This window comes from Chlamydotis macqueenii, chromosome 5, assembly GCF_036417535.1.
Source record: "Chlamydotis macqueenii isolate bChlMac1 chromosome 5, bChlMac1.mat, whole genome shotgun sequence".
Lineage (NCBI taxonomy): Eukaryota > Metazoa > Chordata > Aves > Otidiformes > Otididae > Chlamydotis > Chlamydotis macqueenii.
This window is the reverse complement of record NC_141560.1, coordinates 50,085,210-50,111,911: the sequence shown is the minus strand read 5'-3', so window position 1 is coordinate 50,111,911 and position 26,702 is coordinate 50,085,210. Positions and strand designations below refer to the sequence as shown.

At 43.6% G+C, this 26,702-nt stretch overlaps 1 protein-coding gene across 3 annotated transcripts in view; it reads right to left on the bottom strand.

The window, feature by feature from the left end:
- OSBPL5 (oxysterol binding protein like 5) overlaps positions 1-26,702 on the bottom strand; it is a 193,791-nt gene that overhangs the window by 153,135 nt on the left and 13,954 nt on the right. The window contains exon 1 of one of the 3 annotated variants that reach the window (XM_086748053.1): positions 2,251-2,364. The exons of 1 other annotated variant lie outside the window; for it this stretch is intronic. The gene's annotated coding sequence lies outside the window, so the exon portion shown is untranslated. Of the gene's footprint in view, positions 1-1,559; positions 1,683-2,250; positions 2,365-26,702 lie in introns of those variants that run through there. One more of the 3 variants, XM_086748052.1, reaches the window with a different exon arrangement.

The following is a 26,702-nucleotide window of genomic DNA, read 5'->3' as shown; positions in this document are numbered from 1 at the left end:
CAAACTCAATTCAGAGCAGCTTAACTAATTTTTTTTTTATGATCTAGGAACATAATATGAATTAGTAGAGTCTGAATTTTGCTCTGAACACAGCACACTGACTTCAACCAAATCTTACAGACTACAGGAACGGCCTTTCCCTAGAGATATCCCAGATTCCAAACCGCAGAGCCAATATTGGACACAGAGCCATTTTTCCCCTGCTGCAGCTAAGAAAACACTTTCTTAAATACCTAACCCAGCAATGGCAACTGAACCACCTGTACCGTACAAGCCTCCCACCCACTCACCTGATGAATCAGTGCTGCAACAAAGCACATGGAAATTAAGTACCATGAAAAGATCAGAGCGGTAAATCCGCCTTTCAGTCACGTTCATGTAGCACCATGATTAAATCATTCCTTAGGTTCACATATTGTCCACCCCAGACCAAAGCAGGCTGTGGGCAGGACTGAGGGCCTGCATTTTTACCATTGAATCAGAAAACTGCCTTGATCAATAGTGGCAGGAAGCAAACCCTGGCACTGAAGCAGACTCCCTTGCTGTCCCCACACCCTTTTGGCCCAGCTCAGCCATCACCCTCCTCGCCAGGCTGGGCTGAGCTTACTCTCAGCATCACGGATAGTGCCACTACGAACTGCCCAGTAGAGAACGTCCATTCTCCACTTTCGGCAAGAAAGCTTCCCAAGCACAGAGGGGAAGCTGCTGCAGAGTGTGACCTGAGGCTTATCTCCCTCCCCATTCACACCTCTTCAGAAACTTGCTGCCAAGGAGGAAAGGTGGCAGCTGAGGACACATCCAGTGCCATGGCTGCTCTCTGCTGTACAGACATTGCTAAATACTATTATATCTTGTGCATCAGTGCAAAGAGAGGAAAAGAATATTTTGACAACAAAGATACTGTTGCAGCTAGATGAAGTGAGAAGGTTACTATACAGCTTAAAGAAGTTTCCTCCTCATTTATGTTAAACAATTGTTTCACATTACAGTACTTCAGGTTTGCACAGCACTCCAGAAAATACGGTTTCTGATCCAGCAGACAGTTGTACGTGCTTATATACTTATTTCTCCAGGAACGGTGCCTTGCTTCACTTACTGCAAGCTAAAAGCATTTCCAAACTCAGGTCTGCCTGGTTTTTAGATAGCAATGCAAATGGTCTCCAGTATGGTATCTGTCCCTATAGGTGCCTACAGGAAAGGTAATTACTATCCTCACTCCCACGTAGCCAGTCAGTGTCAGGAGACTGCACGGATTATTTCCTCACCATCCTGGAAGAAGTACTTTAAAAATGGGTTCCACCGACCAGATACGCCCACACATCTAAAACGACATCACCTTGAGAGCCTGCAATCCCGCACCCCACGCCAGCCACACACCAACCGTCCAGCCCCGCCATGCAGAGATGCCCGGGGGGGGGGGGGGGGGCACCCCACTGCTCCCACCGCTAAACCGCAACAGGCACACACAGAAACAGCAAAACGAATGGCTTTCGGGGCTATTGGAGGGAAGTGGATTTTGGTGGGTAGAGGGCTAGGAGACAGCCGACCCACAGGCTTACCTGGTCGGGGCGGCCGAGCCCCCCAACTCTGCGCGGCGCCGCCTTCAGCACGCCGCGCCCCGCCGCCGCCGCCGCCGCGCCGCCCGCATCGCCAGGACACGCGTGGGCCCCGCGGAGCCTCTTCCCCTCCCTCCTCCCCGCGGCACGGAAAGCACGGAGCCGCGGGCCGCGGCCGGACAGCTGCTCGGGGGAGGCGGCGGCGGCAGGAAATACCAAAAGACTGATCCAACCGCGCTAGAGAGGGAGGGAAGAAAAGGGGGAATAGAGGAAAAAATAGAAGGGGAGGGGAGAAAAAAAAAAAAAAAAAAAAAAGGAGGAAAAAAGAAAGGAAACGTGCAAAATCCGGGCGGGATCGGCGCGGAGCGGGCCCGCCGCTTGGCTCCCCGCGCACCCGGGGCCGCCCCGGCCTCTCCCCGCCGGCCCGGCCGGGGCTGGGCTCGGTTCGGGTTGCGATTTCCCCCCCGGAGTTTGTTCCTTTCTTCTCCCCGACACAGGGAGAGGCTGAAGCCAAAGCAGAGTAAATAAAGAAGAAAAAAAAAAAAAAAAAAAAGAAAGAGAAAAAAAAAACCCCACACCACTACAACAAACCCAAACCCCTAAACAAATAATCATGCAGACCCCCACCAAGCAAGCAACGAGCCGTCCTTGGGGTCCACTGACGCCATGTGCAAGGGAATGGAGAAAAGTCAACCTGGGGAAACGGCCACGCCGAAGCCCTCCAGCCGCAGGAGCGCTCTGTCTCAGCATCCAGCCATCTGCCTCCGCCGGTGCCGCCGCTCAAAGGTGCCCGTGGGACGTGCAGCCCTGACACGCAGCCGGGCAGGCTCCCAGCTTGTGCATCCAGAGTGAAAAAAAAAAAAATCAATCCCATGGCAAGCAGGGACCCCTAAGCTCCTCCAGAGAAGGAGGCCAGTCCAATCATCACGTCCCTGACCGCAGTCTGCGGGCCCCTCGGGGGAGGCATGACTTTACAGGCAGTACAATATCTGGTAAAACATCACAAGTGAAAAAACGACCCAGCCACGCACATTTAACTGCCGCTTCCTCTCCCCTCCACCCTGTGGGTCTCAGGGTTCAACGCTGGACCAAGAACAGGAAGCCAAGCGGGACTTCACACCTCCCTCATCATCACGGGAAAAGGTAAAGCCAAAAGTCCGCTCGGCCTCGGAGTAGCAGCAGAGTTAAAAGGCACCCAAACTTTCTGAAGCCAAAATCACATGAGGGGACAATGTGACTAACACGCGTGTCTGACTTCCATCACTGAGTCTGAGTCACCCATGCACAGCTGAGCCTGTGGTGCAAAATACAGCATGGAGCTCAGATTCATTCTTCTGAAACCAGAAGTGTTGAAGCAGATGCCTGAAGCGCTCGGCTACCCCACCCTTCACAGAGAAAGCCAGATCCTTTTTCTCTTTAGTGTGCACAGCCTCTAAACCAAGACAAAGACCCACCAGCTCTGATGTTCTTCATGCTCCCCAGGAATCCAGCTTCTAACTCTAAAGAGCAACAACCCATTAATTGAAAAGGTCTCCCAGATCTAAGGTAAAAATCCTGAATTCATCCAAAGCTGCACACTCAACTTGGACCAGGACCCAATTTCTCTCACTTACTGCCTCCAACCAAATACAGCCTACCCACAGGCTGCAAGGCTTCACCCTGCATCACTGACACCCACATACCTAACGTCAGCCAGGGGAGGTAGCTGGTTTTCTCCTAGAGAGCTTGGTGGGACGTAGAGCAATACGCGCTATACCTAACTAGGAGCACAGTATGGTACTAGAGAGAAAATTCACCATCTATTTTTGCTCTTTCCTAGAAGTTCCAGTTCAAAGCAGGACTATTAACAGATCCTAAACTAGACTACAAACAGATCACACAGCCTAAGCTGTCCCTGATATTCAAGTCACCATAACTCCCCTCTACCCATTAAATAAGCCCCAGAATCACTTCCATAGGCAGGTAATTATTAAATTCACTGTGTTTGCAGTGATTTCTGCCATCACCTGCAAGGAGAGTTGTCATTATTCCAGCTGCCTTCAAGTCGGCGGGATTTTGATTTCATCCCCACTGAAATTTCACCCTGAGGGTAAGCCTGTACTGTGCAATGGGGCAGGGCACTACACAGAGATGCCAGAACGAGCATGAGCCAAGGCCCCTCGTCACCCTGGCTTCAGGGCACTGCCAGGCAGAGCTGCCGTGTTGGAGGCAGAAGCAGCTTACCTAGGCTTATACTGCCTCTCCCTCTCCTTGCTGTCCCCTGCCCTGTCTGCTCCAGGCCACACCAGGCTCCTCTCTGTGTCCTCCTATCCTTTCACCCTTCTGGGTTTAGGGTTGGCTCACCCAAATGCAGCCAGGTAGTTTGCCAGCACCTTGCCTGGTCCAAATGGCTTTTTCACTAAACCATGGGCTTGACATTGGTCCTGCTGTCTGCATCCAGACTGGCTTTGTCCAGCTATGGCAACAGAAGTGGCTCCTTGATTACTTTGATACAGAGATCTCAGGTTTCTAGCATCCCTACACAAATCACAGTGCAACTCAGAGTCCACTTCCCAAGGACTTTTGTATTAAAAGTTTTAAAAATACTTTAAAAAGTGTTTTGCTAAAGCTTGCCACTACAGGTTTTTTTTTTTCCTCAGGCAATCATTCCATGATTATTCATATTTCATCTGTTCACTGCCACATTGCCACACAGAGCTCACCTGATAAAAAACTGAGCATCCGAAAACATTCCTGTCAAAACAGTTAGAGACCCTCACAAAGAATAATATTTTACATTTTCCTATGTGTTCTAGGACAGCATGTCTGACATCAGTGATGTGGATGTACAGAGCAAAAGGCTAGCCAGTTAAACTGTCAATATTTTGTAAGTAAAACTGGACCATTAGAGAAAATTCACATCAGACTGATGCTTTACATCATGTAGCCATGGCATTTCTGACATGGTCTAGGGAGCCCTGAAACGGGATTGCTGTATCTTCAGACCTTGCACCGGATGGGCCCTCTGAGTCTGGCTTAGACAAGAAGAGCAACATCCATCACTTCCCTGCCTATCTGTCAAAGACAGGACCTGGACCCATTCTCCCCCTTATAAATCCTCTACAGAAAAGTGGGGAAACAGAACAATGCAAAGACTAATATTTTTAAAGACTATTTTCCACAGCCCTCTAGCGTCTGCTCCGTTAACAGCCATTCAGGAGACAACACTGGTTATGACTGCCTTGCCTGCACCGTGAGCAGCTCATGCAGATACACCTTAGCTGCCCGTAAGATCCTAAAGGAATAGCTGTGGAGTACAGCGCTCATGACCCAACCCTGCATTTGGGGGGAGGTTTGCTGTGTGCACCAGCTTCTGTGCTAAGACCACCCGAGCTCCCCAGCTCAAAGCTGGTTCATTAGCACCTCCCAGATAGGACACATACCATTTACAAAAGCTCTCTGACAGATGTACCTGGCAGTTAGGGCTTAGGTCCCTTCTGGCTCCAACCCTCCTTGGCAAGAAACCAACCTCCTTTTAGGTGGTCTGCAGTCATATCATTTTCTTTGGGCATTTGCCAGTGTTTGCAACACTTACCTTTCTCACCACAGCAATATAACTGTCCTAAGCAGGCTTGTAAACTAGTGTGAACTCTGTCCTACGCTAGGGTAACAAAAATAGCACAGCACAATAAGCTGTAATTGTAGTGCTGGGAGAGTGAAATCGGAGTGATTCAGTTGTGTTACTCCAGTCTTTACAATCCGATAATGCAACCCAGAGAGCTTAATAGTCAGGGCACTTAAAAACTCTATCTAATGTCTTTTTATGACCACCCTAGGAGATGTGCAACAACACAGTATCGGTGATGTCTAAAAATTGTGATAAAGGGAGGTGAGCTGCCACAACAGACGGATCACTCAGTTCTTTCAGGTCACCAGCCTGATGTTTCCTCTAGGAAATGACTGCAACACTTGCCTCTGCATTTTCCTCTTTGAAGCCTTCACGCTTTTGCTAACTGCTGAGCTCCTCTTCCCCCCAACAGAGAGCAGACCTCACCTACACGAAATGCAAACATATGCTCCTTTTGCAGTGTCCGCAAGACTTGCATTTTGTGCTTTCCTATATCTCATAACGTATCTATAATAGTTCTACAAGCTCCCATTTATGAGTAGAAAGATTATTAAGTACTATAAAAGCCATCAGATATATTTATTGGCTTTTATTAAAATGGAAATTGAGAGGAACTATCATATTCCTATCACTGTAATTAGTACAATGTCTCTACAGCCATAACCACATTAATCAGACATCATATGAATGGTTGTTAGCATTGCAAGATACTTGCCCTTAAGCTCATGACATACAGCATGACAAGAAGCAGGAAGCTTTAAAACAAATGAGTTTAAAAAAGACGTTATTAAACATGGATCTTTACCGTTAGCCATAAGCACCAACACAGCTGTATACAATTAATGACAAGAAAAAGATCACTTTTTACCCTCATGCGTTTTCCAGTGCAAAGCTCCTTAGCAAAAATATTTAATGCCATAGCAGGATAGAGCAGGAGTTTCTTGTTAACAAATAGTAGTCTGTCTCTTTAGAGCTCCAGAATAGTAAGTCCACAGCTAAACATGTTCGCTCATTTTACATTTTTAAAAACAGAGCTGCTGCTAAACCAGGTTCCTAATTGCAAGTTTGCTAGAATGGGTCTCTGGGGAAGTTAGAAAAAAAACCCAAACAGCTCCTCTGGAGCCACTGGAGACTGGAGTCCTCTTGTGGCAAAAGGCAGAGGAAAATTTTCAGCAACTGACGGCTGCTGAAAGTTGGGGCTCTGCACAGGAGGCTGCACAGGAACAGACACAGGGAGTTGCAAAGAGTTTCACATCGCATTGCAGAGCATAAAAGCAGCAGTGTGAAGGCTTCGCAGCTGGCAGTGGGCAAGTATCAAAAGGAGCAGAATGCCAGCTTCTGTTTACTTTAGCAGCTCCTGTCTGTTACTGTGTGTTCCCTGCTGAGATGATGTTTCTGGCTGGGTTTGTTTTCCTTGGTTAACAGAGGTAATTTTAACTTTTCCTGAGTCTTGCGCTAGTGAGAACTTTTCTCCTGGCTAATATATTCACCACACAGTAACACAGCTCCGGTCCTCCTTCTTGTCAGCTGCTGAGATGGGTAGATAACACAATTCTAAGATCTTGTTTAGATCCTGCTGCTCTGTATTTCATCTGCTTTTCTGCTGTGTTGTTTACTACCTGCAATAGTTCCTATGGACTGCCTTGAGTTCAGAATAGAAGACATTTAGTGTGAATGATGGATATCGGTCTGGCTAGAAATTTCACCTGGTGGGCTAAGCCTCCAAAAGGCTCACGAGCCACCCACAGCTCTGATGGTCCTGTAAAAGAGGGTTTGAGCTTTCGGGAAAGAGTTTCCAGCAACAGGTTGCAGCAGAGGCTTCAGAGGCAGTTTTAAAGACCTGACAGTAACAAGATAAAAGATCACAGATGTTCTTAACCTGCTTCATTTTCTGTATATGACCTGTCATATGCATGGATGGTGCCCTGCTTTCTACAAGCTTAACCCCAAGGATGTTTTTCAGGAGTCTAAACACAGTCTCATTTCAACTACTTCTACCCAGGCCTCATCCCAGAGAGGTCTTCTGTGATCTTAAGTATCTTATATTAAACAACACTTCTTGGGCAGATCTCATCTTCCCTACCCTGCACCCTCACTACCATAAACTTCTGTCTCAAGGGAGCTCACCTTCAGGAGTCCAAGATTAAGGTCTGTGCTGGGAGATAAGATTCTTCTTCCACAGACCTTGGTCTTGCGATGGCTGGAGTCAAATGAGGTTTACTTGTGACTACCCAAGGTCTTCATTTCTTACTGCTCATCTGAAGGCTTTTCACATCAAGCATCGTGAACTTATCTTATTCTTCTCTAAGACAGCAAATTAAGCTGAATGCTGCCGTTATGGCTTTGGTGTGAAAAATAGATCAGAGTTTGGTTGCCTTTGATTTGGTCCTGCAGGTCCAACTAGTAACTACCTCCAAGTTTCCTCTCAGAGTAGCCCAACATGGTAAGCTCATCTGGTGAGCAAAGTTCCTTCTCCAGCTAGCAGCAGGCTAGAAAGCAGCCAAGATATCTAGGATCTGACAAACTGTCCAGTGAAATCTGGGCTACATTTCAAAACCTTTGGTAAGACATGACAGGAAACCAATTTCCTATTCAAAACCATTCCAATAGCCCTTGTTCTTGGTCATATTTCAAGCTAATTGCAAAGCAAGCTAGCTGTTACAAAGCCTTGAAGGATAAAATGAAAATATACCTATACATAAATAGATGCATACATGCATACAAATATATATGTAAATGAACTTTTTGCATGGATGGATAAGATTGGAACATCCATATCAGTATGGATAGCTGAGATGTTTCTGAATTATCACAGATTTCCTCAACAGCTAATGGGAAATGTCCATATGAAGTAAAACTTTATAAACAGCCAGGTTTTTTTAGTTTATTTTTCTTCCTGCCCCAGATAAACTTTGGAACAGATGCCAACAAGTTTAATCTGTCTGGACTGAGTGCTGTTGTCATACAGGAAACATTCCAGTGAGAACAGACATAAACACGTCTGTCTATGAAGGACTTGATTATCAGACACATAGATACAGGCACATAGATCTTCGTATAGGCCTGTACCAATCTCTCCACACAAATCTATTTATTTATTGACTGATTGATACTCTGTCCATAGATAGATCTGGACCTAGGCAGACAGAAAGTCACAGCCTAGTTCTGCTCTGTTCATTACTTCATTCTCTCCAGAGAGGGGCATTTTGACTTACAGATGACTGCATCTAGTTCCTGACACCCAACATATGCTATTTATCTGGAAGTTAGGCCAGAGAGTCACAGATCTGATCTATTAGTAGGTTTGTAATAACACTATATCATACTCCCGAGCTTGCAACTGCTTCCAAACATTACAGGATGTGTTTGTTCTCATACTTGACCCCTTTTATTTCGCCTGACTCAACTCACTCTTGCAGCCAGCTCATCTCATCTCTGATAAATTATGGAACCTCTCACAGCTTCTTTCTTGCTCTGCTCTCTGAAATCCATCTTCTGTTTCAATTTGTGATCATGCAAAAAAGTCCCCTTGACTGTGGCCATTCATTTTAAGGATTCTTTGTTATTGCTGATGCCTCCCCTAAACAGGACACCTGCACTTGCCTTAGAGACTTGAAGGAGATCAGGAAGAGAAAGTACAATACTGTTTTCTGCTACTGCGGAAGGGCAGCTGGATTACTGGTTTACCTGCACAGAGGGATGCCAGTATTTCTGTCCTTTTGCTTCAAACCGGGAGACCTGTCCAGTGTTGCTGTCACAAATTACAATTCCAGAAATAAAACACAAAAGAGTGAAGCCTGAAAGAAAAAAAACTCTGTTTTCTCAGAACAGATTTAACACTATCAAAGACCATGCTCTGATTTACAGCCCAAGAGGGCAACACACAAAGGTTTGCTCCAGAGCAAAACGTCCATCTCTTTTATGCTATAGAGAATCTGATTTGGTCCCAGAGTCACTGATTAGATCTGTGCTATTGAAGTCCAAACACAAAGGCAGTCTCACAGAGGATGGCTGCATTTAGCTACTCTTTGAGTCTTGCAGTAGTGGAATAATAGCTTAGGAAGTATGATGGTGACCACAGGGAACTGTAGATATTTATTCCATCATTTTGCAAATAAAATTATTTATGTCCCAGCTGTTTTCAGCCCTGATGAACTTCATTGTTCCACTGCTATTTCTTAGGTTTCCTGACCCCCTCATACAGTGAAATCAGGCTTGCTGTGGTGTGTGGCTTTCTCATGCTACTGCTATATTAGCTCCCTACAGGAGCAGACCTGTAGGGTGAAGAAATGGGTTGTGAGGATGCAACATCCACACTACTTGCATTCCAGAGAGCTAGCTTTGGACTAGCTTTAGTCTGGTCCCATCAAGTCAGCATCCGTCAGCAGCTACAGGTAATTAGGTATGTTCCTAGAGCACATCTTCCCATGCTGTTTCACTGAAAGGGAATCCAGGTGCATGTACTCCAAGCCTGTTCTGGCTATGAATCAAAGAGCAGTAAAGAAAGATGATCTGGAGATTTACCTCAAAAACACACTGCTGATCTGTCTGAATAAAAAAGAGTGACACATCTGAGGTATAAGCAGGTTGCTGACTGAAGAAAGAGATACTAGTGGAAAAAAATACTGCTGAATGCAAAGAAGCAGATTTTAGGATAACATGACACCTTATCTACTGACTGTTAATAGCTCTGTAGGTTTGTACAAGCCCTGGAGCACATTACTTAGCCCTTCTATCATACGCTTCCTCAATTACGACCTGACAGTGAGGGTTGGGCTACTTGTTTGCACCTCACACCTGGGGGGGGAAGGCTGTGCAGCAAGGGGGGCAGCTAGCCCGCTCGTGGCACTGCTAGAAGCAAAATCTGCAGCTGGAGCACAACAACTCCAGATTCCACCCAGGCCTTCACTGAGTGCAAGCCTTGCAACAGGGTCAAAGGCTGCTTTCTCCAGTCAGCCACTGTCATACGGTGGGTTTATGCTACTATTTTGAAGATGAACCATGCTAAATGTAGCAGACATCCACTTTGAACTCCTGTGGTAAAGACACAAGGATTAAAAGACCAACTTCTAAGAACAGATGTCTTTTTAAAAAGCTAGTCAGTGAAAAATATACCATAGTTTTGAACAACAAAGGCTATCTGTGGTTACAGAGGCTGTGAAATTGTAATAAATATAAAAATATATTAAATGCATTAGTTTAAAATGTTATTACTTGTATTTATATTTGTATGACTACAGGACTAGGGGATCAGGCACATTTGAATGAAACCAGAGTTCAAGACCATCAATGATCTCTTGCTACCCAGAACAAAGGACCCTCTGGGCCTCTATGACATGCAATTAATCCTTGTCCTCCTTCCCATTAGATCCTTGGGTACAAAGGAGAGAGTAGAATAAAGAATAGAATAAAATATTCTCTTTAGCTGATCTCAGGGGGAGACAAATAATTGCATTTGAGTATGGAGAGCTAACTTCACAGTACTTTGCAAAAGCACCTTAAGTAACCCTTGGCAAAAGAGGTTTTTTATGCAGAGCAGAATCCAGATGAACCTTCCTGGGTGTGGAGTCATATTAAAACCTTAAAAATCAGCCTATTTTCATCAGAGCTGTGCCAAGCATCTCAGCCAACTTGTGGTTCTGCAGCAAAACTCTGTGCTCCTCACAACTCTGTCAAACTTTCCAGTGAAACTAGATGAAACTCAGCAGTCTGGACTCAGTCAGAAAGCTCATAGGAGGCCTGTATCAGCAGCAGCATGGGTACAAGGCTCTGCTGGCTAAAGCCAGAGTGAAGTCCAGCATATAGATTGGTTTTGAAAAATTCCACTTGGCAGTGGTGGGAAATCCTTTTTATCAGGCAGCAAAAACATGACAGACTAGGTGTGTAATGGAGCAATGCCATCTGATGTCTGCTGTGGGTTTGAAGATCATTATGTATTCTTTTTCTTTACCTGAGAAGATTGCTCTGAGGCTGGGCCACTACATTATGTCAAATGGTCTGGTAAATTTCAGAGATATTCGAGTAAAACTGTTTTCTCTCAAATATGTGTCTTAGAAACCTGCTTATTCATGTACACACAGTTTCTCCCTGAACAGATGTTACTTTTCACAAAATTACAGGCTATAACCTGTGATGAATACTAAGTAGTTTCAAAAAGCCTATTCTGCGAGCTGGTACAAAGTACAGAGGCCAAAGGAAAGAAAAGAGGTTCTGGTGAGGAAAATAATGTCCTCACCAGACCAGGTCCTAGTTCTGCCCTCTGCTACTGAATTTCTCTGTGCAAACCTTTTACCCGCTCACAGTTCTTCATCTGCAGGATGGAGCCTTTCCCACAGACTTTGTTTACTTACATTTTAAACTCTTGACAGCAGTGGATGTCTTACCTACCATGTCTAAAACTGCAATTACTCCTATTCTGATATAAATAACAACATTTTATTTCAGTTCAGTATTGCACTTTATCACTTGTAGAGAGAAACACAGGCACTGACTTGTTCTTCTCTATTGCTTTCCTGTAGGTTCTTTAGTTTTCCCTTAAAAAAAAACAAGGAGTTTTGTTTGTTTGTTTGTTTTTTTAACATAAAGAACTGTTGGTACTGCTTGGTATGGGAGCAGTGTGCTTGGTAGAGAGAGGCTGGGCGTGGAAAGGTAGGAAAGCACTTGTCTGCGGAGGGAGCAGACTCTCAGTTCTCACCAAAGCACAGGTAAATGGCATCAGCTCCAGAAAACACAAAGGATTCAATGTCTGGCTGTTGCCTGACAGACTCTCAGCTCGCTTGTAGAAGGAAATTATGTTCTGTTACAATGGGAAGGGACCTTTCTGAACACAAAGTGAATATAGATAGATACTTGTGAGCTTGTCTATGCAGATTTTTTTTCCCTGGTCATACTGGTCTAATTAAATGGCTTATGTTAGACCAGGGTGGACACTCTGATTTTAGGTAAAGACTGGATTTTGTCAGGATAGCTTAAAGAATTCATGGAGCAATATAAAGCAAAAAGGGTAGGCCTTGATTTTAGACACAAAGTGCCCTCCTGGGAACTACTGCTGGTTTAATTACAGAGGCTGAGGCTCTGCTTTTCCCTTTCTATTTTAACTGTCCCATGTCGATAAACCAAGTTTGAAGAGGGACTGAACTGATTGCCTTGCTGCATGAATATTCGCCTTCCCTTGAACGGAAGCCAATTCAGCTGACAAGTATTGTACATGTAATGCTAGTAAACGTTAACCATTTCACTTCTCTACAAAGCACACAAGAAAATCAAAGTACCAAAGGATGTGGGCCTGCAGAAACACTTCCCAGAATACAGAGCTTGAAGAATACAGAGCTTGGCTGCTGTTGTGCCTAAGAGAAATACGTGTAAGTCTGCCTACAGTGAAACTGCAGGGAAATCAGGGGGAGGCCATGAAATGAAGTAATTTTTCTAGAAGAGGTTAGAGGTGGGCTCAGCTTTCAATGCTAGAGAAATAATACTTCTGTTAATACGGTTCTCTCTTGTTCACAGAGAGACACCCCTCTTAGGCTCTGGAAACAGGGCACTAGAGGTGTAGCACTGATCTGATGGGTGGGCAAAGGTTGTTGGGATGTTTTTAATGAGCTTAAGATGCTGAGAACATTTTATCTCAAAGGATGACAAAGGGGAGGAGTGATAAAGGAAACAGGGACAGGTAGTCTGCTGAATTCATTGCACTGCACAGAAATTATGCCTTGACAAACTCACTTAACTGTCTTTTGATGAAAAAAAAAAAGAGGTTTTAAAGTGATCGAAATAGGCTCTGGATGAATTCTATTCTGTGGTTTTGGAGGAATTCTGAGGTTCTGGAGGAATCCTCAGCCTTCTCTGAGGATTTCAGAGAATAATTATTGCCAGTTTTCTGAGCATCTCGTGATGTTAGAAGCAAAGCTGGAAATTACCTCTGAAAAAAGGCATACATACAAAACACATACCACCAGCTAGGTCTGAATATAGCTGTCTTCCACACCTCCAGCTTTCCAGAGCCACCACAACACCCAACAGGTTCTCCAGTGCAGAGGGGGTACCTGGTGCACATAAATCCTTACAAAACAGAGCAAATTCAGCCCATTGTACTGTAAAAATTCCTCATGCAACTGTAAGAGAAGTACACAAGGTCAGCCACAAGCCCAACTAACCACCCAAAGTGAGGGTCTTAACTCAGCAAAAATTTGCTTACAGGAGTAAATCTTATGGTCCTTAACAAATCTCCTTGAAGAAATAGGATGGCTCTCTGCAGTAGCTGTCTGACTGACATCACATAAACCCTAATTTACTGACTATACATTCCTTCCATCAGTGTTGCTTTTTCAGACTCATATTTCTAGCTAGGAAGGCATTTGCCTTTACCAGAAAAAAAAAGGGAAAGTGAGGTGGAAGGGTAAACTAGAGATGGATGAAGTTCAGTAAAAAAGATTTAAGTGTACAATAGCAAGTGAATTTGGAGAGAAAATTAAGCAGTCTCCTGGTATCTCATGCCTATGGTTCCCGTGAAGGCAGCGCTGGTGATTGTTCTTAACGTGACTTAAAAATTAAGAGTCTAGCTATCATGAGGTGTGCCAGACCAGTAAAAAAAACAACACAGTTCCTCATCACATCTTGCCAAGATCTGTGAAAATTTAGAAACTCTGGATGGAAAAGGCCTCTTAAGTCAGCCCATTGTGTCTTGGTCCAAGATTGTTTCTAGTCCTCCCTATATTTTGTTCATGCCCCCAGAAGAGCTTGGCCACAGCTACCCCTTTGCAGCACAATGCTGCAATGGCTCAGGGCTGGAGACAGCGACCAGGGCACAGAAAGCCTGAAAGGAAAAGCTTTCTGATAACCACAACCAAATTGAACTACAGAGATGCACTGTTTTGGGGTTTGTTGTTTTTAACATTTCTTTTAAAATAGATAGGACATGGTTTTATTGTGCCTTGAAAACAAACTGAAAGAAAGAGAAACTCTGTCAGATAATATAATAGGTTTTTCATGCAAGCTGCACTGGCAACAGAGCACAATCCAGCTCTCCCTCTGGTCAGATCCTGAAAAACATTTTCTCTGAGAGCCTTCAGAATCAAATGTGCATTTAACTCTTCTTTCCATTTCACACTCCATTTCGAGTGATTAATGCTTGTGTTGTAGATGGATAGAAGCTGAAACAGATGTTATCCACTCACAATGCCATCCTGATAACCCTGAGCTAAAGGCTGAAATCCTTTGCAGATTAGTGGCTGAAATAAAAAATGCATAAATAAAATGGGGAATACGGGTGAACAAACTCTTATAGGTTTTACTTCTGTTGATAACAATGCACAGAGGCTATGTAATCTCCGTGCTAATCTGCCAGAGGAAAGATTAAATGGCAAAATTCCAGCACTGAGACCTGCAACTCTCCTCTGCTGGTCAGCCTCAGTGTGACCATGTATCTTTTTAGCAGAATGTCACTGTGTAGACTCTATTATGTTGTTAAAAAATTTCCAGCTTATTTTCTTTTTATTGAAACAACAAAAACAGTTTTTCTTATACATTCCTATGAGTTTATGCTATTTCTGCCATTAAATGTACTTGCAGCCACTGTATGATTCAACTGGTACTGAGGAGGTTAGGAAAAGTATTTCAGTTTTCATTTAGATGAAATTTTGAGTGGCTTTTATCAAATAAGAAGACACACTTTTTAGAGAATATGGGACTATTTTTTATATTCTTTCCTTCAGATCTTGGAAGTCCTTTAGAACAATGAACCTGGCATAGCTCTGCTAGGGAAAAAAAAAGTCTCCCTCCTTTGTTCTTTACCTCAGGGAGCTAGCAACATGTCAAAAAGCTGTGGTGTATTAAACTATAGGCAAGACAAACTGACTCAGCTAAGGGCCTGCTCTTGGAAATTGAGGGAAAATGACAATATCTGCAGCATCAGTACCCTGAAGAGAACTGGCTAGCTATGTACCAGCTATATAGCTCCACATATCAACTAAACCTCTTTTTTTTTTTTTTTTCAATGCCCTCCAATTACTCTCTTTAAAGCACAGGAATGGGAACATGGATGCAATAATCTAGTCTATTATCCTGCCACAGACAGTAGCAGATGTTTCTGGGAACGGAAATAACAACCTGCACTAGACTGGTGTAGGATAATCTTACCCCCACATCAGATCACAGCCTAGTCATCAGTAGTAAGAGACGAGCTTAAAGCAGGGTATTCAATAGCCTTTTGGGAGGGTTTTCTACTCTGGTGACCTGGAGGCGGGTACCCCAAATGTCTTTGCTTTATGTATCAGATCAAGTCTCATAAGACACTTAAAATTGAAAAAAAAACCTACCAAAACAGTAAGTCAAACTATTTTTTCCAAATGGAGAGAGGGACACCCAGTTTGCCACATGTAAATTGTTGTTCTTGGTTGCATTCACATTGCAAGCTCCTTGAAGCCTCTTACATCATTGCCAAATCTGTTCTAGTTCTGTGTCTGTCGATAATGCGTAATAAATCACAGCAAAGCAGTCAGAATGTCCCAAGTCTTCCTTCTTTCCTTAAGAAAAGGCCTAAAGACCTAGACTTTGCAAGAAAGACTTTGCAAAAAAGTATAACGGTTGTGTTTTATAATGACCCAACAGGTAGGAAGTGTAGGTCAAGAAGGTAAATGTATTCCTTTAAAGTTATGTTATCAAAAAGCACTTCCAAACTCATGAACCTCTTCCCACCACCTCCCAAGAATCTCTTAGTTCTGTTACAGACCACAGGATGACTTAGCTGAGAAGTAATACAGCGTTGCGCATTTCAAGGTATCAATTCCCCGATGCAGAAATCTCCAGATCTTCAGTCTCCAGATAGTCAAAGAGGGCTCTGGCTCCAAACCACTTTTAACCTTCTCCACGCTCCACTTCATGAGGCTGCAGTTAAGATCCCAGTTAAGACTGTTAATAAACCTGCAGCTTTACTGGCTCTTCAGTGACATCTTCTGGGACAAAATTAGACCAATCCAATTTTAGGTTTTCTGCAGCTGTTTTTACCTCCGTGTAGGAGTCAAATGAGATATTTGGAACCTAGTTCTCAAGAAATGGTGAGCACACAAGAAATGCTACGCAAGTGCACTGCAGCTGCCTGTATGCAGCACCCTGAAATGTGTGATCTCTCTGGAGACTGGGCAGGAGATGAGTCCCAGATGGCCACAAATCTGTAAGATTTCACTTCTCCCAACACATATTTTGATTTCCTGAAATTGCTAACTGGGGGCGGGGGGAAAGTCTCACTTAAAGAGCTAGATCCTCAGTGTAAGAGCAGTAGAGATGAAGGGGGAAGTTTATATTAAAATATTTTATTCTTAGTGAGAGTGATCTCATCTTTGCTTGAGGGCAAGTTTTAGATGCAGCTGTGGTGTGACCCCAGGGCACAACACTTGCATTTCACTCTGGCAGAAGCACTGTAAAGGGCCGGACTGCAATTCCCACTCCCATGCAACCCCAGTTGCAGAGCACAGGGGCAAACGGGGATTCCCTCAACCACAGGGGGAAAGACATCTCTTCATTCGCTCTCAGGGGAACATGCTGGAAGACAAGCAGGATGTGCTAGGCAGGGTATTAATTCACTGAACAGGCTGTAGCTTAGCTGAGAAAGAGAGCACATTTAGAAAGAGGTCTGATCTTGAGCACTCATGCATGTACAACCCCAGACTCTGGTGATGCTGTGCAATTTTACAGCTACTCAGAACAGTAAAAACATATGATTTTCCTGTGTGCATACTCCATCTCAAATAAATTTACCTTTGATCACACTGCACTCCACCAGTGATCTATCAGCCACTTTTTGGCATTTTCGGTCTGCCTGTGCCTGGCCTGATTATTAATTTATTAATCTATAACTTTTTAATGTCAAAATAGGCACCTTGGGCAACAGTTTTTCATGTCTTGTGCATCTACTGTTTTGCAAAGAGAACACACAGTGGGTGAAAAAAATTATTTAAAATCTGTGATGCTTTTCAAGTTTGACACCCAGCATGCTTTCATCTGACCTGAACAAAAGGTCAGCAAAGAGAAGGGCATCCTCACCACCCAGGGCAGCCAGCAGTACTGCAATGCTGACATGGATAGTGCGCTCCATGCCCAAAGGCAGAGGGTCAGCACTAGCAAGTACATCAGTGTGACCTGCTCTAGCATGTCAACAAGTTAAGCTATTCCATATAACTCTTTCTGCGTGCTGGCCCAATGCTGACTGCTTTCATCAGTGCACATTTTCCTGAAACAGTAGGGATTGCTTGTAAAGGAGGGTACCTAGCATGCCACATTGGAGCCTGGAGAATTTACTTCTTAGAAATGGGGAATGCTGCACAGACGAGAGCCACAGACAAGGCTGGCAGTATGCAACATAAACAATGTGATTTGTAATCAAAGCAGAAGGCTGTCACTCACAATATCTCCTCTGGACTGGTGCATTCATGACCCATGCCCTTCTGTTGGAGTGATGCTAATGTAACCCATGAATCATGCACAGCTTAAAAAGAAAAGAGGACCACAGAATAGCTGCGCTCCTTGTTCCCTTAATTTCTTCTCTGCAGCTGCCGAAGGCTGAGCTCTTTACCTACGTGTTAAGAGCTGCTGAGCACACTGCTACAAAGTTGAAAATAAAGAATGGTCTGTGCTCGCCCTGTGGCTCTGGAGTGGAGGAGTACAGATCATCATGTGCTTCTTTCCTGGCCACCTTGAGATCCCAGTGTCAAGTCCTAAAGGGTAGGGTTGTGTGTGTGTGTGTTCACCACTGCACAACTGAATTGTTTCGATCGGCATCAATTAGTGCTTGCATCCTAAGTAAATGAGTTCTTGCTAAATAGATGGGGCCAGGTCTGGGAGTTGTCCGCTCATTGTGCCTCTTGGTTTGGACACTGAAGAAAACATTGCCCCTCAAAACTTCCCTGCTTCCCTTTCAAACTAGAGTATTGTCTCCCTCCTATAAATCCCCAAATACATATTCTGGGCACAAGCCTGATTTTTTTTCTTAGACAAGATAATACACTACAGAGAGCTTTTGCTGAGTATTGGGTTCTTTCAGTGTATCAGAGCTTATCTGCACATCTGAACACAGTTTGCTGTCACCCGTTTTTTCAGGGTTAAAAGACAAACACCACATAAAATGTAAAACTCTGTGATAACAAGAATGCTTAGCAATAATATTTTCTGGCTTTTCTACTTTAAAGAGACAGGATCTTCTGATTATTCTTCACTCATTGTATTAAGGCGGTCTGACCCAAAATGAGGCCCCAACATGCTTGGTCGTTTCCATACAGACACAGAATGAAAGCAGCTCATGTGAGTAGAAGGTTTCCAAAGCAAAACATTAAGATTCATTTTTAGCCTCTTTAAGAATTGCTCTCAGCTGTCCTCAACGACTCTGCACATTTTCTTTTTAGAGCTCTTTTACTAGCAACCTTTGCCATGGGCTGCATCCTGCCTCATCACCCTGGAAGCACTGGTTCACCACAAGCTGCACAGCTACACCGTGCTCCAACCTCAGAGCCTCTTCTCATGCACTTTGGTATCTCCACCCTTGAAACCAGCCTATGCCTTCTTTTTGCAAATGACTTAGAAGGGCTCCCCTTTCAGCTGTCTGGTATACCTGTGCAGGAAGTAAGCACGCTTCTGCTCCCAGGTGTAACTGTTCTAAAGGAGTTGCAGCCTCTCTCCTGTGCACATTGCACAGGCTGCCCCACGGCGCGATGTGCCTCTCTGCCCCGCTTGCAGTGATGCATTGGCCTTGGGGAGACAAAAAGCGTGACCAGACAAAGCCAACTGAGCTGGCTACACTCACTCTGGGCCCAGTGAAGGGCATGCTACCAGTGCACGTCATTTGGCTATCATATTTTAGGCACTCTTTGCACAGATACTAATGAGTAGCTCAAGGGCATGGCAGCAAAGTACCAAGACTCAGGGTAGAATTACAAGCGCACTCAGCATGACATATCAAGCAGTGTGCCAGAAGGCCTGTTACAGATTTATACGTTTGGGGTTATTATTTGCCATTGACTATCACTGCTCAACAGGAAAGGCAGTGCGTTTTTTTAATAAACTTCAAGATAAGGGGTGGATGAATTGTCCTGATCGCAGTAGTCCAGTGATGTCTGGGCAAAGGTTATCTTTGCTTTCTCCACAGTTGTAGATTGTGAGGGATTGTAAGCTGAGCTGGCACTGGGGAAGACTTGCCATATCTTACAATAAGGCATTATTTACTAGCTTGGAGTAGTCACAAAGGCAAAGCACCACACCCGGAAATGAACAGAAAAATTGTTCTCTGGGCTTTGCTCAGGTGCTCTACTGCAACTGCCAGCAAGAGGGCCTCTTCCCACCAACAGCAACGGTGACTGCAGAACAGCCATCCTAGAAACAGAGCCTTAGGCAGGAACAGGCTGGAAGTAGCTTCTAATTTTACACCAGTCAGCCACAGCTAAGGAGATCTCCCAGTCTGCCCGCATCAGGTCAGGCCCTGTGTTTTGGAAAACATCAGAACAGTGGAAAACAGGTAAAGTGCTCCAGTACTAGAGTGTGCTATGAAGGCCCAAAGGCTTTGGCCTCCCCTTGTTACTCCACATCTTCGGAGCAGAGGAGGTGGCTGCAGCCGCAAAGGAGTGCGCAAAGAGTTCACGGAGCTCAGGCAGGCTTGGTACATCCTGCAGAGGCTCTGTGACAGCACTAAGTGCCCCATCATCACTAGTTATGAGGCTGAAGGAACCCAGAGATTTAAAGCTTAACAGTCTCTGCAGACATCTATCTTTCCAAAAGATACAACAACAACAAAAAAAAAGCTAAACAGAAGTTTTCGCAGCAAAACTGCTTTAACAGCTGCTGTAGGTCTAGTGAGACTGCTAAGGAAAGATGGAAAGCCCATGGATTAGATTTATTGGCATAGCTGCAGAAAACGCCATCATCAAGTCTTTGGAAATCCAAAAAAAGATAGGTGGGGAAAAGAGGAGGAGATAGGAAGTGGTATCTCAAAAGAAATAGACACCTGCCTTATTTCATATATATTTTGGGGCTCAATTTTCCCCTTGCATAAATCAGTGGAAAAGTCATCTTCAGCAGCATATCTAAGCATAATTAGCTTTAAGTACAGGCTTCATCCTGATTGAAATCAATGTGTGTTTAATCACATTGCTGCATTTGTGCCTCAATCAAAAGTCTACTAAGGCTCTTAAAACTACACTGGTATAAAAAAGGTGTAAGAGGTCAAAATCAGATACTCCAGGGTTGAAAGCAAACTGCTGCTGCTGATGAGCTGTTAGAACAAATGGTGTTATCTTCTACCACGGAATTATATTGTGCTAGGTTATGACAAAGAGAATTTGTCTTTTTGGCCATTTCCTACTTAGATTCCCATCAGCTGACAATGACTCCGCAGGAGTCAGAGGCCCAAAACACAGCCCAAATTCTTGGGACAAAAGCTAAAACACAGCAAAATTTGTGCATAACATTGAAAGATACTTAATGAATTACTTTAACTGATTCCACAGATAAATGCAGTAGCTGATAATTGCTAAGTTATTCAGGCTGACCAGATACTCTTAGGCTCTGTATTACTGTAAGACATCAGAACGGATGTTGCATATCTAAATCATAACTACTGCAGTTCAGCAAAATAGTTCAACATGTGTTTCACTCTCATTGAAGTGAAGCTGAGATTAGATAACACACCATTATGAGGTGGGTTATGCCTTAAACATTGCTCATTTCAGTGAGGAATAACACACCAACTTCTGGAATTTACAAGAGCAATAGCAAAATCTAAGAAATCCACATTAAAAAAAAAAAAGAAAGAAAAAGGCAATTTCACTACTTTTATTTACTACAAAAAAATAGTACACTAATTCATACCAACATCATGGATAGCAGAATAAACAATCATCTGATGTTTAAATTGCCAGTCAAGAACATAAAAAGATCCACAACTTGGAGAGTTTCTAATGGCATGCTTATAGAATCAGCATGCCGGAAAGTTTTTTGGCAACCCAGTGTTATCTACCTTCATCTTGTTTTCCCTTTGTCACTCTTCAGCCAAGAGAGACAACTTCTGGTTTTCCAAACCAGAAAATCCTCTTTGAAATTTCTACAGGAAAAAAAAAACAACAACACACCAAAACCCTTCCCACATCCAGGATCTGCCCCTTTTTAAAAAGCCAAATAAAAGTCTCTTTTCCCTTGACATCATTCAGGGAGGAAGGCAGGCTAACATAACCACCTCAGGCCTAAAATATCTTAAAAGTGATGCTAGGTTGACATGCCTGGCTGATGCCACGCTGAAGACCCATGTTGACCATAGTCTCTTCAAACTCCCTTGCATGCACTTCCACACCTCCCTGTCTGTCAAACCCAGGCTCTGGGAGGGACCACGTTTTTGTTCTCTGTGCTACACTAAACACTACGGAGCTGCTTGGTATTAATTACCCCAGCACAAACACACAGGCAAGACTCCCCAAAACAGCAAGCCACAGTTCCCCACTGTGGCATGCACCCATGACAGGTGTCCACAGGAGGGCACAGGAAACAAAGTGCAGGAGCAGGAGCGTGGGAGGAAAACAGCCAGGTGAGCTGAAGAGAAGTGAGAGCATGATGTGGGTGGGGGAAGCCAGCCTTGGGTGGGCGAGGAGGACGCATACACCTTAGTGAATCTGGGTGGTGTGTGCAAGCGGGTGATAGTGGAAAACGTAATTGTTAACAATTAACAGAAACAAGATAGTGATTAGCCCATGGCATTTGTCCTTAAGCCCTGATGAAGCTCAGCACGTGCAACCAGCTCAGTTAATGGGAGTCACACTGCTAATGTGTTTATGCACTAAACCACTCCAAAACACCACTGATGTGGGAAAATATCTCTTAGTTTTGTCACACTTTTCATTCTAGGGAAGAAAAATCATTATGGGTATGACATTACACTGGGACTTTAAAAGTGCAGATGGAAAGCCTGCCTCTTCCCAGGAGCTGTAATCTTTCACGTAGTAAAAGTCTTTGAAATAATCACTCAGTACCTACATATTCAGGATCTTCGACAGGCTTGTACCGCCCTGCAGCATAAAGGCTGCTTCAGCACTACTTGATCTCCAGCTAGCTAAAATAAATCTATCTCAGGAGCATTCTGCTTTGCACTCATTTATTCTACCTCACTTTCTTGCATAGGACAAGGGCCTGCGGCTCAAGCTGATACCTTACAGTGTGGGTTGCAGTAAACTGGGCACATGTGCAAACACTCAGGCACCTCATTTATCCACCTGTAAAAAATTTGTTTGGCACTTCTGGTTCAGCACAGGCACATGTGGAGCTGTTGAAGCTGAAAGGTTTCAATAAGTGTTAAGGAAAACTGCCTGCGGGTCCTGGCCCAAGAGGGGAAAAAATGCTGTGCTTAACCTTTTCTGGATCCTGTATAGTCTAGTACAAAGCTCTGCAGAGAAATAGAATAAAAAATACAGGAGACAAGCCATCAGAAACACTCCAGAAATTCTTAGCACGAAATCTGGACAAAGCTTTGCTCTCCGAAGCCTGCAATGCACCCAAGATCTTTACTAGGAAGGTACTCTAGGGGCTATCGCTCACCCTGAGCTCAGTGCTCACTTAGCAAAGAGGAAGAAAATGCCCATCCCTCAGCTACCAGTTGAGGGCTGGGCCCAATATGTGGCCAGAGTGAGGGCTGCTCAGGTGCTGGAAATAAAAGAGAGCAATGCTTTCTGGTTAAGATGCTGCCTTCTACCTGGTAAATTGTGTTCCTTTCTTATCTTTACCAGACATTTCTGTTGGGCATCAGGCTAGCCATGATCACCATCACAGCTCATTTTAAGTCAGCGTCTTCATAGCAATTTTGTCGTCTCATGTCTAGAGATATCACGCCTGAGTTCCAGAAGATTTTGGGGGTAAGATTAAAAAAAATACCAAAATAGAACTCAACAAACAAACAGGGAATGTGCTACTTTTGCACATGAATACTTCTGACTTTTCTTATAGACACATCTTCTAGAAATGCCCTATGCAGTGAAACACATCCCTGCACAGGGAACCCACACCTGGAAGCATTCAGAGTCAGGGCCCTGTTGGGAAGGCTTAAAGGGAGAGTTTAGGAAATTTGTAAGCTTTGTGCCAGCCTTAGGACTGAGACAAATGTCTCCCCACAATACAGAGCTCTCATTTTCCCTATGGTCCTTTTCTCCCTGAAAGAGCTTTTTAGAGAGGGAATATTGTTCCAACCCCAAAGAGATTGACGAGTACAAATAGAAGCTAATGTAACTAAACCTCAGAATTACTAGAAAAAGATAAGTGAGACCCCAGTGCTACCAGCGATACAATTAGATGGTTGTCACATGGGACTGTTAACAGTAGACACTCTTCAAGAATAAATCCTTATGCTTTCAAGAGAGATGGCTTTTCAATCACCACCTCTTTTAAGAGGCTGCAAGATAAATAAGTGCAAAGTGAATTAATGGAGAACACAATGTAGTCACTTAACATTCCTGTTATTGATTCGACTTCATTAACTGGTAAGCACTTTATACTCCCGCAGAGAGATTTTTCTCCTTCCTCAGGTATCTAATTATAAGAAGAAAAATAACCTTAAAGAATCTTCCCCTTGGAGCCTACTTCCAGATATATTTCCAGAACTACGCCTTCATGTAATTTTTTTTTCAGTTCAGGATTATATAGAAATTTTAGTACCGAGAAGTGGATATGACTAGTTTTTCTGCAGGCCTGAAACATTTGATTTGCCTGTTAGAAACACTGCCCATTACAGACATTGCAGTCCTCTTGTGCTTCAGAAAGAGTGGCAAAGCCAACAGATGTGTCAGGACGATACTTACTGTGCCCAAATTAGCAGTGGCTGTATGCACATCAGTGTGTGTCTTTGAGGGCTGACTGCCTGTCTGTGGAAGTTGTTCCAGGATGAAGCCTGAGCCTTTCTGAGTCATGTTGGCTATTTCACAAGGGCTACAGTAGTACTGAGGCAGGGAGCTGCATTTTAGCCAGAAGACAGCAAATTCGTCTTGCAGTATAATATCTACCAGCAAAACAGCTTTCCTGCCAACCCAGCTAAAACCAGGATATACCAGCATAATTCATCATGGCTGTATGACTTCTTGGGGTACCCTGTGCAGAACAGGCTTGCTATCTTTATACAGCACAATGCTGTATCATGCAGATTTAGCCTTAGCTTTCACCAAAGTCATAATGGGTCTCCCATGCAGAGCAGATGAATAAAAAAGCAAGAAGACTGAAAACCAACATGTCTTGATCAGAGAAAATTACTCAGGTCTACAGGAAACTTAAAGTTAATAAGGCCTGATAAAAAAGGTTATACTGTTCAAGAAGATTTGAGGTATATCGAGACAAAGCTTTTTTCTTTTTCCCTTCTCTGAATTGCAAAATCAACAAAAATTTGCAGTGTTTTGCTGATTTTCAATTTGCATTTTTTTGCTGAGCAAGATTCACCCAATTCTAGCCCTAACTAGAATGGAAATGACAGAGTAACTACAGGAAATTGCTTCCTTCTGCTGCTCTCCACGGCAAGTGGTTTAAATGCACAGAAATTAGCACATTGTTCAGAAATGGAAATCATCCAAGAAATGAAGGAAGTACAATATGCCTTAAAAGACTAAATCTGCTCCAATATTTTCAAAATGGCATGCAAGACTTGAGGTGCATGACTCCCACTAGCACCAGGGAGAGTCACAACACTGCAGCATGGGTCTTTGAGACAAACATGTCTGAGACACGATTTCACTAAGCTTTAAACCAGCACTGCCTTGCAAGAGCTTACAGCCTTCTGGGAGCACAGATGAGAAAGCAAACAAACAAAAGCGAGGAGAAAAATATCTGAGTAATGAAGGCGATATGTGAGGGAAAGGTAAACAGAAATAACAGGATCATTTGCTTTCATTGCCTAGAAAATCGGCCACAATCAAGGTGATCAAGGTGAAGGCTTTTAAAGAATGGTAACCTGAGTTCTTTTAAATTAAATTCATCACTAGTATGAACTGCAACTGTATATACACACATTTTAACAGGGAAAGACTGATTAAGTTGAACTCTTTTTATAAGACCTAAGCATACGTGGTAAAAAATAAACATTTGGAGTGAACTCCAGGCAACTGTAGCCATCTAGTCATTGGTGTAATCGCCCCAGTCAGTGCACAGTAACGCAGATCTTCACCGTGTAGTTACTCCTGTTTTTAAAAGAGGATCACTGATGGGTACGAAGATTTGTCCTCTGCAAATGCTCACTCTCCATAGAATATTGGGAAATTCCTACCAAACAGGAATCCAAGTCAGATCAAAAAGTCTCTCAGTTAGTTTGACAAGGTAAAATAACTTCTGTAAGGTGAGAATTTGCCTGGAAGGCTTTTCTGACATGGCATTTTAGATTTGTTTTTACGGAAATGAAGATCATTTTATGATTGACCTCAACGGGAGAACATTTACATTAAAGCCAAAGATTTTGAGAATGTTATGTTCATTATATTCAAGTGTAAAATCAATGATCTTTAAGGGAGTGCTGTAAGAAAGAGAGCTGGGCTTCCTCCACTGATCTAATTTGGTCTGCAACAAACCACACTAAAAGATACCATTATATCCTGGATCTTAAGGCTTTTATGCGGAGGTTCATCAGATTTCACATCTCGACAAGAAAACTCTGGTTAACTGAAGGGGTTTAAAGCAGCTCCTCAAAAGAGGAGCACTCAGAAACTAGTTTGATTGCCTTTTTTTAATAGCAAGGCACTAGACAACACTACTTGGCACCTTGCTGCACAGAATGACAGCCAGCTGAGAAGTAGCCAGGTACATGACTTGACTTTGTATTTCTTTGGAAAATCGTCCCCCTTATGCCAAAGGCTTCTTCAGCATCCTTAAAACAATTACAGAAAGGAGATAAAGCTGGCTTTTCCTTTAACACAATGAATAACAGATAAATAAATTAATTCTTACCCCAGTGTTAACCCACAGATATAGCAAAATTTAGTCTCTAAAACAGTAATCTGAGAAGAGATGAGGACTGCCTAGGTATTCCTGAAAGGGATCATGGTAGAGTTTTTCCCTCTTCCCCATACTACCTGATCCAGGACCTTCCCCCACTGCCAGCTCTTCAGTCCTGACCAAAGGAAGGGACCAAGAACAATCAGCGATAAAACCTCCTTGGCAGGGTCCTCTCTTTCATGAGCAGCCAGTATCTCGGTTGCAGTCTCCAAATTGCTATGAACTGGGACCAGCTATCCTTGCATTCAGGGCCATGGAGCACACATCGTCACACTAGTGTTGAGATTGCAGCCTACCAAAATGAAGTTTGTAAACTATGATACTGCCAAATATAACCTAATAAAAATGTTTCTAGTGAGGGCAGAGAAGAGGGTTGCAAGTTTAAAAGACAAAGCTAAGGATACATTGTTCTTCAAAACAAAGGGAATATGAGCTGAAAAGAAGCTAAAAATCAAGCTGCAAAAATATTAGTGCCTCTGGGCATGTCTAGAAACAACTGAGGAGTGGATTGTCTTTTGTTCGATAGAAGAGAAGGGCTCTGTTGCACAAATTACAAA